Source organism: Peromyscus californicus, unplaced genomic scaffold (assembly GCF_007827085.1).
Source record: "Peromyscus californicus insignis strain IS unplaced genomic scaffold, ASM782708v3 Scaffold_5__1_contigs__length_169319896, whole genome shotgun sequence".
Lineage (NCBI taxonomy): Eukaryota > Metazoa > Chordata > Mammalia > Rodentia > Cricetidae > Peromyscus > Peromyscus californicus.
The window spans coordinates 83175469-83187606 of NW_026294573.1; positions in this window are offsets into that span (position 1 = coordinate 83175469).

Sequence of the window (12138 nt, forward strand, 5' to 3'; positions counted from 1 at the left end):
TTTTCATTCTCTGTTGCCTACTGTTATAAAACACATGTTCGTCTTTTTATTGAACATCTGTGTTTATTTTGAAAAGTTTAGCTCAAAAGTCTTTTTGCCTATTTTTAATTGTGTGACCTGGATTTATTATTATTTCTTTTTATTGCCATGAATATATTATTACATATCAACCCTTTGAAACATGAATTACTAGCACATATTTTCTCCAGTTCCTACAGTGTCTCTTCATTTGTTCATTGTTTGCTGTCCTAAAGCTTTTGAGTTGGATGTTACCCTTTTAAATAATTTTTAAGATTTTATTTCCACCGGGCGGTGGTGGCACATGCCTTTAATCCCAGCACTCGGGAGGCAGAGGCAGGCGGATCTTTGTGAGTTCAAGTCTAGCCTGATCTACAGAGCGAGATCCAGGAAAGGCACAAAGCTACACAGAGAAACCCTGTCTCGAAAAACCAAAAAAAAAAAGATTTTATTTCCTATGCTTATAGGATCCTATGCTTATATTAAAAACTTGCCTCCCTATACCAATATCTTAAAGTATTTCCCCTAAGTTTTGCTCCAATACTTTTAGAATTTTAAGTTTTATGTGGACATGATAATGATTTTATTTTGTATGTCCTTGCATTTTATGAAAGCACACCATATTTTCATAGCTCAACATACTACAAAGATGATGCAGAATCCAATCAAAATCATTCCCCATGCAGCTCAGTGTAAGAAACCTCTGTGTGCATTTATGTAGCATTTCTCACCTCCCAGGAAATATCAAGCATCTTGGTAAGGGTGAAACAGCCAGGCTAGCTAAAGTGTGACAGCATAAACTCTAAACAAGGCACATATAGGTTTCCATATTGCATCTTACTGGCTATTATTTACCAGCAAAGTCATTTGGACAAATGACTCCCACCTTCCTAAGCCTTGATTTTCTCCTTTACCAAATGAGGACACTAACAACACCCATGTCCATGGTTTGACTATTGGGTTAAAAAGAATAATATGTATCAAACACTTAACACTGTGCTTTGACACATGGTAACTGCTTGGAGACCGGAAAACTTAGTATAAATAGAATTAATAATATTTGTTATTAGTTCTGATATTTTGTGGTTGGAGAAGAAACCCCTGTTTAATGTTCTGAAATAGCTTACTAGTGATGATCATGAATACTGGGCATGACTTGAACATGACATTAAACACATGAATGACATAAAAACAGATAAAGCAGAACTCTTCCAGATGATTTACTCTTTACACTCATCTCCCCCATTTCCCCATTTCCTTATTATTATTATTACTATTATTATTATTATTATTATTATTATTATTATCATTGGCAGTTGTGGTGTTGATACCATTTCACTGATGCTACTACCAACATTATTACTGTCCCAGTGTCTCCTTTACCAAAGTCAGCACCATGGCATAGGAATAGAGAAGTCTGACTTCATTCCAGACCATGCCTCTCACTATCCTCATGATAGGAGAAAGAACAAAATGCTGGCTGAGAGAGACCTGAGAGGCCAGCTCAAATCTCTTTTGCCAGTGGACCTGTTGCTAGGGAACATTTACTTTTCTAGAGTTTTTACGCTGTCCCTGAAGAACAACTCACATCTCCCTGGGGCAGGGGATAATTGTCTCATCTTTCTGTACCTTTTCCCATCTAGAGCACTACTTTAAAAATGAAAAAAAAAAGTCTGTTTTCTGGAATGTTAGGAGATGATTTCCAAGTGGTGTATTGTGTTTAACCGCACTATCTACTCTAGGAAAGCACAACTGCTGTGTCATGACTCTTTGAATCTGAGGCATAAAAATGGAGGAAGAAGACATTGTGTCACCCTGTTACACAACTGCCTGTCAGATCACAGGCAATGAAACACTCTTTACAACAGTTACTCTCCAACTCTGATGTTGTAATAAGCCAGAATGTTTGCCTATTTCTGGAAAGGGTGGAGTTACTCAGTTCCCAGAAAGTCTTTAAAACAAAACAAATAACTCATGTTACTTCAAGTCTGATTTAGAATTTCCCCAGTGTCACACAAGCAGTTTCTTTGACACCAACATAAGAACTCACTCTTCCTCAATCTTGGGCCACAAAAGGAGTGGACATAATGCTAAATCTACTTTTTTTTCAATGTTATGTTTTCCACACTTCATAACATTAGCACATAAAAAAAGTGTTAGTGTTTGTAACTGACTACTTATTTCTGGTACTGTGCATTTGAGTAAGTGTTCAATATATTATACTTAACTGATGGGTTAGCAAATGAAAACAGGGTACTAATAAATGATTTGTCAATGACAGATGACATCGAAGAACTTTTGGCAGCTACATGACTATTTATACTGTACTCTCTATTAGTTCCATGCTATTTGAACTTGTTTTTTCTCAGGTTTACTCTTTTCACTTATGCTATTCTTTAGGTTGAGGAATCCCCTTCTTATTCTGTCATGGTCTATCTACATAGCTATTATTATAGTATGCTCAGCTCTAACACAATGTCCTCTATGATTTTTATTATTTCCCCTACAACTTTCATGTTAGCACAACACATGTGTGTGTGTATGTGTGTGTGTAAAGGATCCAAAATCTATAAAACTTTGGAAGCATAATTTTGACGTGTACCTCTAACTCTACAAATATCTTATGTTGTTCTAGCAGCAAAGCAGCTTCTTCATAAATGTTAGATGGTAGGAAAAGCAAAGCAATGAACACTTTCAAGGAGGAAAATGAAAGTTAGAACTTTATATCAGTGAATTTCTCTGCTATCAAATCTGAAAGGCAGATATTATCCCTGTTCGGCAGAAGCTGTGAGACATGAAATCAGCACAGACTTATTTGATTCCCAGACCTGGAAATATGCTTTCCATCACACTGAAATAAAATGCATATTAGTTATTCTTTGAAGCAAAGGTTACTGGAGTTCACAAACAGAAAGAGAAGGAGAATCTCACAGAGGGAACAAACACCAGCAAATAGGGAAGTTGTAATTATTGTGCTTGGGGTTAAGGGTAATGGGAGAGGAAAAGAGAAAGAAAAGTTAGGGAGACAGAGACAATTAACGATTACCAAGAAAGAACCAACTTAGTGTTCAAAAATTGTAAAGAGGGCCAGCTACATGGCTCAAAAGGTAAATGTAATTACTACCAGGTTTGACAAACCTGAATTCAATTCCTGCACTCTATATGGAAGAAGGAGAAAACTAACTCTCATAAAGGTGTAAGAAATCATCTGGTCTATCCAAGTGGGTTGTGATCTGCACATGAGCACATGTGTACACACACACACACACACACACACACACACACACACACACACACACTAAATAAACATAAAAAGGGAAAGGAAATGTAAGAAAAAATGATGATGGCATGTGGTCCGAGAACATAACTGAACTTCTGGTTGTTGGAAGAAGGAGCTGCCAGGGCAGAGGGGAGGGCAGAAACAGGAACATTGAGCAGGTCAAGAGGAAGAATGACTGAGGGCACATGCCATAGCTCAGGAAGGACTTTGGAAGGGAAGTTCCTGTAAGGCCTGGGAGATAGGCTTTATGTGCACTTTTGAGAGCTTGGGCAATCATAGATGGCATTTTAAAAAATAAAGCAGGAAGAAAGAAGGAACAGAGCCCTCTGCTATCATCAGTCTCCAATGGTGAAATTTATGCAGAGTTTACTCTGAGCTGACAAGAATTCACAGATGGTGAGAGGCACAGGGGTCGGATGGTGCCTCCATAGCTAGCAAAGTAGGAGCCTGCGATATATCACTTTAAATGTCAAATGTGGGAAACAAGGATAATTGCAAGCATTAGTCCAAGACGTGCTCAGATTTAGGCAAACTGTATTTCTCTCCTTAAGATTATTCAAAGTGGCCGAGAATAAAAATTGTTAAACTTTAAGATAATCTTGAAAAAATGGTGCAGATGATGAATTTACAAGTTTTTTTAAGTGCATATGCATGATGGAAGATGTTCTCAGGATTATACAATTTGGCAAAAGAGATACATTTCTTTTGTGGCAGTTCAATTGCACTGTGATGAATTTTCTTGAATCCTCAGTTTTACTTGACTCTCAAAGCTGCCATACACATGCTATATAAGTACTCTTACCTTGTAGACAAAGAAACAGAACACATGGTGATGAGGTCCAGGAACATGCCTTTGTTAGCAAGTTACCATTGCTTGCACTAGTTCACCAGGCAACCGTAACTCCTGCTTCCATGGTGTGTTTTCTACCACTCAACTGATCTTAGCTAAAGCTTTTCCAGGAACTGAGAAAAGAGTGGAAACTATTTGTACTTGAATATATCACTACTTAATGAAGGACTTTTCTTTTCTTTAATTATTTATTCATTTAAAATTGTATGTGCATTGATATTTTGCCTGAATGTATGTTTATGTGAGGGTGTTGGATCCCCTGCATCTGGAGTTATAGACAGTTGTAAGCTGCCATGTGAGTGCTAAAAACTGAATGCAGGTCCGATGGAAGAACATCCAGTGATCTTAAACACAGAGCCATCTCTTCAGCCTCTCAAAGACTCTTCTATTCCTTGTATACTATCATTTTGTTCCCAAATGTTAGAACACAGGTTAGGGGTACCATGACAGAGTTACTCCTCTAATTGAAGAATAATATTGTATAAATGAACATTTAATCATTTTTGAATTTTTACAGATAAGGGGATTGTCTTGCAGAGGTGAGCACTCTAGAATATCAGGGGGATGAGCCGAACTTCAGCCCATCATCTTACAGTATGTTGCTTCTTTCCCTTTGGCAATTTCACTAGTGATACCTTCAAATTCATTAAGCATCTATATCTCTCTGATGCACTTTTTTCTTCCCTCTAATGAGCTCATATTATAAACACACGTGTATTTTATAGAGGTCATTGTTTACTAGTCATAAATCATCATAACTAGAAATAACAAGCATATAACCATTAAGGATAATTCACCCATCTTATTTACAAGCAAACCACACCCTGCACACTAGTGATTCTGACTCAAGTGTGATACTTAAGCCAGATGGAGTCTCCCAGTAGTTAATATCCATCCTAAACTCTACAATTGCTAGCTCCTAATTCAGTGAAATGCAGAATAGGGTAATCCCTATACTCAGCAGTGCTGGCTCTCAGGCCACAGCCAATACTGCAGAAGATGACAAAGGGTGAAGACTCAACAGGACCCTATAGTGTGATGAGCACAGCACTAACCAGAGATTTATCCCTGCAACGCATTTCAAAAGTGCTCTTTTCAAGCAGTAAGTTTCTCTAGCAGGCATTTCCGACTGGGGAGCCACAGACTCCTCCAGAAAACTCAGGGTAGCCAGTTTAAAGCCCAAATGACTGAATTTCAGCCATTAGTGCTCACTGCCTTATCCCTAACCCCAATAAGAATGAAAGAGATTGCTGTGAAGACTGACAATTATACAGCCAGTCTGTACAGGAAAGCCTGGTATTTCCCAGAGAAAGCCATTTGTTGAATCTTCATAAGTGAGTAAAAAGTTGAATGCTCAGTTTGCAAATGACTGGTAAGTTTGATGTGATATGATTGGGGTTGATAAACCAGTAAATTAAAGCTATCAATAGATGCCTCCGAATTCATGACACGCAATGGTATTTTTCAAATGTAAGCCTATGCTGCGTCTCAACTAACAAGGAGGATGAAAAAGGCAACATACTATGTAAATCAAAGAGAAATAAATGACTGTCAGATTATATATAACTTCTAAATGGGTGTAGGAAGATGAGATCATGCAGAACACATTCTCCCCCATGAGTCTTATCTGTTAGGATTGAGAAGAATCAACTGTACAGTGTAAAAGAATGAAATAATCAGGTAAGACACCTCCTTTTTCTTAACAAAGATAATCACATATTCCATTTTGTTGACCTTTCTTTGGCTTTCATGAACCTTAGAAGTAAATCTCAAGGACAGAACCCATGACCATATTAAGCATGGTACATTATCTTACTTCCCATTAAAAGTCATTCCCAGATACTTAAAAATTGCATGTAGAATATTTTAAAAATACAGATTCCTAAACTCTGAGTCTCAATGAAAAGTTCTAGCGAGAAAGATGATAAAAGCAGATACATATAAGCAGCCATACTAAATACTAAATAAAGCCAAAAATCATCAAGTGATTTTTAAGCCTGGTAAACTTGACCATCTTGGCATATTCTTATTTTTATGAATTCCATTGCAAGATCTGCCTTAAACTTCCTGATGTCCTTAGCAAAAATAAAACACAAATAAAGGATGAGAGAAGATGTTATCATAGATGTTATTTTTGTTATTTTAAGAGAGACATACATAAAAATTAAACTGCATATCTTCTTCTACCTTTGAGGTCTTAGAGCATCAAGGATTTTTCAAATCTTTGAAGAAGGACTTCTTTTTTCACTCCTAAGGAAGGAGCTCAAGGTAAGTTCTCCAAGGGTGAATTCCTTCCTTATTTTTGTAAAGTGTCTCTCATGAAATCCCTTGAACAGAAAATGTATTCCTTACTGACAATCTGGGAAGACTTTGAAGAAAGGCTTTACACTACAGACAAAGCCAATTCTCAGGGTGAGGTAAAACTGACCATGCAATTCCATATCCTTTCTGGGTCCTGAGAAGATAGAGGAATAAGGTTTTGCTAAAGAGCTGGGTTGCTTCTGGCCAGTCAAATCTTGTTTGTTGTAGGTGACATAATGTTTTTCATGTAAGACAGAAACTCAAATTGGCAACTGACTGGATTTGATTTAATTACACAGTGTGATAGTTTCTTAGGCGCAAACAACATGATCCTTTCTCCTAAACACAGGTTTAATTTTCAACAAAACACTTCTTACATAAATATCACATTGTTTGCAAATCCTTATTGTCATTCCCAGAATTGCTTGCAGCTTTTCAGAAACACATTATTTTATAATTATAATCAGCACTATTAGAACAGGACAATTTGTGCCAAAAAAGCACATTTACACTCAGACTCATCACTTAGCTCTGTCACAGGAGGGACCATCTTCATTTCTATAGAAATCAAGGAAAATCACATGTTCTGCCTCTGAAACCTTCAATTTCTAGATGGTATGGGAGTTGCTGACCTTGTCCAAATGATTCTCTCATTACTACTCTAACAACCCCCAGCAAAAAAGCCCAGAACATTGCAGCAGGGTATTGTGTGGTAGAAAGCTGGCAGCCCTGGAAATCAGGTCAACTTACATTCTGCCCCTTCCAATTGTACAAGTTGTTCAATGTATGTGAATTGATGATGTTACTAAGAGCTGTATTAGAAGGCCATTTATGCAATTAAATTAAAATAGTCACAGGTACATATCGAATATTTGACAAACAGACTTCATTATTACAAGCTGTTTTGACCCTAGGACAAATTATCCATTCTCTCTGGATATCCATTTCTTCATTTTGTCAAAGTGAACTCTACCAAGATGCTACTTTCCATTTTATGTATTGGAACCTGAGCTGCTAGGCTTTTCAGGGACTTTCAAGATACCATGTACATAAGTTTAGAAACAGAGTTACATCTCACTTTCCATCATGAAGGATCTTCTCAGGGCACTAGGTCCCTACTTCATTAGAAATGAGCAATATTTGGCCTTTGTCCATTACAAATTCTAGAAACAGTCTTTTGATTCTGTGTCTTTTAGAGAAGTGATCCTCCTTGCCCTGTTTTCCATTCTGTCTGAGACCATATTATGAGATCTCCTGCTGTAGGAGGTCTCCAGAATTCCAGGCCACTAAACCAACTTCATGCCAGGCTTGCTATGTTTCTCATTCTTGCATGTGTCCATTTAATAAAGTAAATTAAAATCTTTGCTGAGTCTCCCGAGAACAATTTCTTTTGTCTTCATAGTAGCCCTATGGTGTAGTGGAGAATGACCCTCAGTGCCTAGGTAAGCAAATTGAAATTTGGAATATGAAATCTGTTCTAAATTACTTTGTGAAGATACGATACAACCACAATTCAAACATAGACTAACTCTTTACATTTGCTAGAACTGTTAAGTGAAAGAAGGTAACCTCCTTCTTTAGTAATAACTAAAACAGTTGATGCTGGAAATAAATAAGTCCAACTCTCTAATCACTTAATTTTCAGTGCATCTGTAAAATAAATTGCTTGCATTATAGTTAATAAACTTAAATGCTTTGAATCCTTTAGTTTTACAAAGCTAAAAGAAGACACAAGAATGATGAGGAGGAAACTCTATCAAAAGGACAAACTCTCTTGGTTCAGACAGTACAACTAAAGTTCCATATCAAGTTGCATTGCGAAACTCAGTGTCCTTAGACTTGATCAGCTTAATGATTTAATTGAGATGGTTTCTAGTGAGAAGTCTCAGCTATTTAATGAATGTTTGAAAGAATGCCCAATTAAAAATCATGTGACAGAAGAAATCCCCAAGTGAAGAATGTTGAGAAATTGCTATAAAGACAAAAACAGCTGGTCCTATTAGCCTGGCTGTTTGGATGGTGCCTTAGCATAAATGGAAGCTTCCTGGAAAGTAGTTTATTCCATTAGAAAAGAGATCTGAATTGGGGAGTCTTAGTCTATAGTTACCAGAAAAAATTGCTAACTTCAAATACTGTCTTCATATTTCCCAGCTCCTGTTTCAGCCTAGCCGCCTTATTCTCTGGTATAAACTTCATGATTGAATTCTAGTTTTGAGTTCTGAACATAGTACACAGAAAATAAATAAAAATAGAGAACAGTAGCATTCAAATTTTGATCCCAAAAGAAAATAGTGGAGAAACTGTTTGATATAGTCAGTTGAATTTTTAATTCTGCCATTTAATACCTTGTGTACTTTGGATATGTTAATAAAAATCATCTGAGTCTGGGTTACCTCACACAGGATGATATTTTCTAGTTTCATCCTTTTTCCTGCAAATTTCATGGTGTCATTGTTTTATTCTGTGGAATAGTACTCCATTGTGTTTATGTACATTTTCTTAATCCATTCTTCAGTTGAGGGGCATCTAGGTTGTTTCCAGGTTCTGGCTATTATGAATCAGGCTGCTATGACCATAGTTGAGCATATGTCCTTATGGTATGATTGAGTATTCCTTGGGTATATGCCCAAGAGTGGTATAGCTGCGTTTTGAAGTGGATTGATTGCCAGTTTTCTGAGAAACTGCCATACTGATTTCCAAACTGGATGTACAAGTTTGCGCTCCCACCAACAGTGGAGGAGTGTTGCATTTGTTCCAACATCCTCTCCAACATAAACTGTCTGCTGTGCTTTTGATCTTAGCCACTCTGACAAGTATAAGATGGTATCTCAGAGTCGTTTTGATTTTCATATCCCTGATAATTAAGGATGCTGAGCAAATCTTTAAATGTCTTTTAGCCATTTGAAATTCTTCCTTTGAGAATTCTCTGTTTAGCTCTATAGCCCATTTTTTAATGGGATTGTTTGTTATTTTGATGTCTAGTTTCTTCAGTTCTTTATGTATTTTGGAGATCAGCCCTCTGTCAGATGTAGGTTGGTGAAAATCTTTTCCCATTCTGTAAGCTGTCATGTGTCTTACTTCTTGTGTCCTTTGCCTTACAGAAGCTTCTCAGTTTCAAGTGGTCCCATTTATTGTTATTCTCAGTGTCTGTGCTACTGATGTTATATTTAGGAAGTTGTCTCCTGTGCCAATGTATTCAGGATTATTTCCACCTTTCTCTTCTATCAGGTTCTGTGTAACTGGTTTTATATTGAGGTCTTTGATTCACTTGGATTTGAGTTTTGTGCATGGTGATAAATATAGATCTATTTGCAGTCTTCTACATGTTGACATCCAGTTATGCCAGCACCATTTGTTGAAGATGCTTTATTTTTTCCATTGTACAGTTTTGGCTTCTTTGTCAAAAACCAGGTGTTCATAGGTATATGTGTTAATGTCAGGGTCTTCAATTCGATTCCATTGGTCCACATGTTGGTTTTTATGCCAATATCAAGCTGTTTTTATTGCTATAGCTCTATAGTAGAGCTTGATGTCAGGGATCGTGATGCCTCCAGAGGTTGTGTTATTGTACAGGATTCTTTTAGCTATCCTGAGTTTTTTTGTTTTTCCAAATGAAGTTGAGTATTATTCTTTCCAGGTCTGTGAAAAATTGTGTTGGGATTTTGATGGGAATTGCACTGAATCTGTAGATTACTTTTGGTGAGATTGCCATTTTTACTATGTTAATCCTACCTATCCATGAGCGTGGGAGATCTTTCCATTTTCTAACATCTTCTTCAATTTCTTTCTTCAGAGATTTAAAGTTCTCATCACACAGGTCTTTCACTTGCTTAGTTAGAGTTACCCCAATGTATTTTATATTATGTGTGGCTATTGTAAAGGGTGATGTTTTCCTGATTTCTTCCTCAGCCCATTTATCATTTGTATACAGGAGGGCTACTGATTTTTTTAAGTTAATCTTGAATATGTTTATCAGCTGTAGGAGTTCCCTGGTAGAATTTTTGGGGTCACTTACATATACTATCATATCATCTGCAAATAGTGAAAGGTTGATTTCTTCCTTTCCAATTTGTATCCCCTTGATCTCCTTTTGCTGTCTTATTGCTCTAGCTAGAACTTCAAGTACTATGTTGAATAAGTATGGGGAGAGTGGACAGCCTTGTCTTGTTCCTGATTTTAGTGGAATCACTTTGAGTTTCTCTCCATTTAATTTGATGTTGGCTGTTGGCTTGCTGTAAATTGCCTTTATTATGTTTAGGTATGTTCCCTGTATTCCTGATCTCTCCAAGACTTTTATCATGAAGGGGTGCTGGATTTTGTCAAAGGCCTTTTCAGCATCTAATGAAATGATCATGTGTTTTTTTCTTTCAGTTTGTTTATATGGTGTATTGCATTGACAGACTTTCATACACTGAAGCATCTTTGCATCTCTGGGATAAAGCCTACTTGATCATGGTGGATAATGTTTTTAATATGTTCTTGGAGTTGGTTTGCCAATATTTTATTGAGTATATTTGTATCAATGTTCATGAGGGAAATTGGTCTGTAATTCTCTTTGTTGCATCTCTGTGTGGCTTGGGAATCAGAGTAATTGTAACCTCATAAAAGGAGTTTGGTAATGTTCCTTCTGTTTCTTTGTGTGGAACAATTTGAAGAGTATTGGTATTAACTCTTCTCTGAAAATCTGGTAGAATTTTGAGTTGAAACTAAACATGGTATGTACCCACTCATAAGTGGATACTAGATATAAAGCAAAGGGTAATCAAGTCAACAACCCACAACTCTAGAGAAGCTAACTAACAGGGAAGACCCAAAGAGTGATTCATGGACAACCCTAGGAAGGGGAAATAGATGAGATCTTTGTGAGTAAACTGGGGATGAGTGGTGGGCAATGAAGAGTAGAGAATAGGGGATGGGAGCATAAGGGAATGAGATGGTTGAGCTGGAATAGGGAGGGAAGTGGAATGCAATGAAAGAGATACAATGAGAGGGAGAGATATCATGGGGATAGAGAGAACCTGGTGCTAGGGAAGTTGCCAGGAAGCCCCAAGGACAATCCCAGCCTGGGCTACTAGCAATAGTGAAGATGGTACTTGAACTGAACTGGCTTGGCCCAGAGATCACACTGGTGAATACCCTAAATGTCATCACAGAGCTTTTCTCCAATGATGGAAGTAGATGCAGAGATCCACAGCCAATCACTAGATAGAGCTCCAGGAGTCCAGTCAGAGAGAGAGAAGAGGTATTCTATGAGCAAGTGCATCAGGATCATGATAGGGAAACATGCAGTGATGATCAAATGAAACTAGATGGAACTCATAAAAGTTGGGTCAATGGCTATGAAGCCTACATGGGACTGGACTAGGCCTTTTGCATGGCAAGACAGTTGTGAAGCTTGATCTGCTTGGGAGGCCCCATGACAGTAGGATCAGAATCCATCTCTGGTTCATGAGTGGGCTTTGTGGAGCCCACTACCTATGATGAGACACCTTGTGCAGCCTTGAGGCAGGGGGAAGGACTTGGAATTGCCCCTACTGAGTGTACCTCCCCATGGGAGGCCTTACCTTCTTGTGGGTGGGAGTGTTGGCTGGGTTGGGAGGGGGAGGCTAGAGAGGCAGGAGGAAAGAAGAGGGGGATCTTTGATTGGTGTGTAAAATCAATGAAAAAAATTTTCTTAATTAAAAAAAGA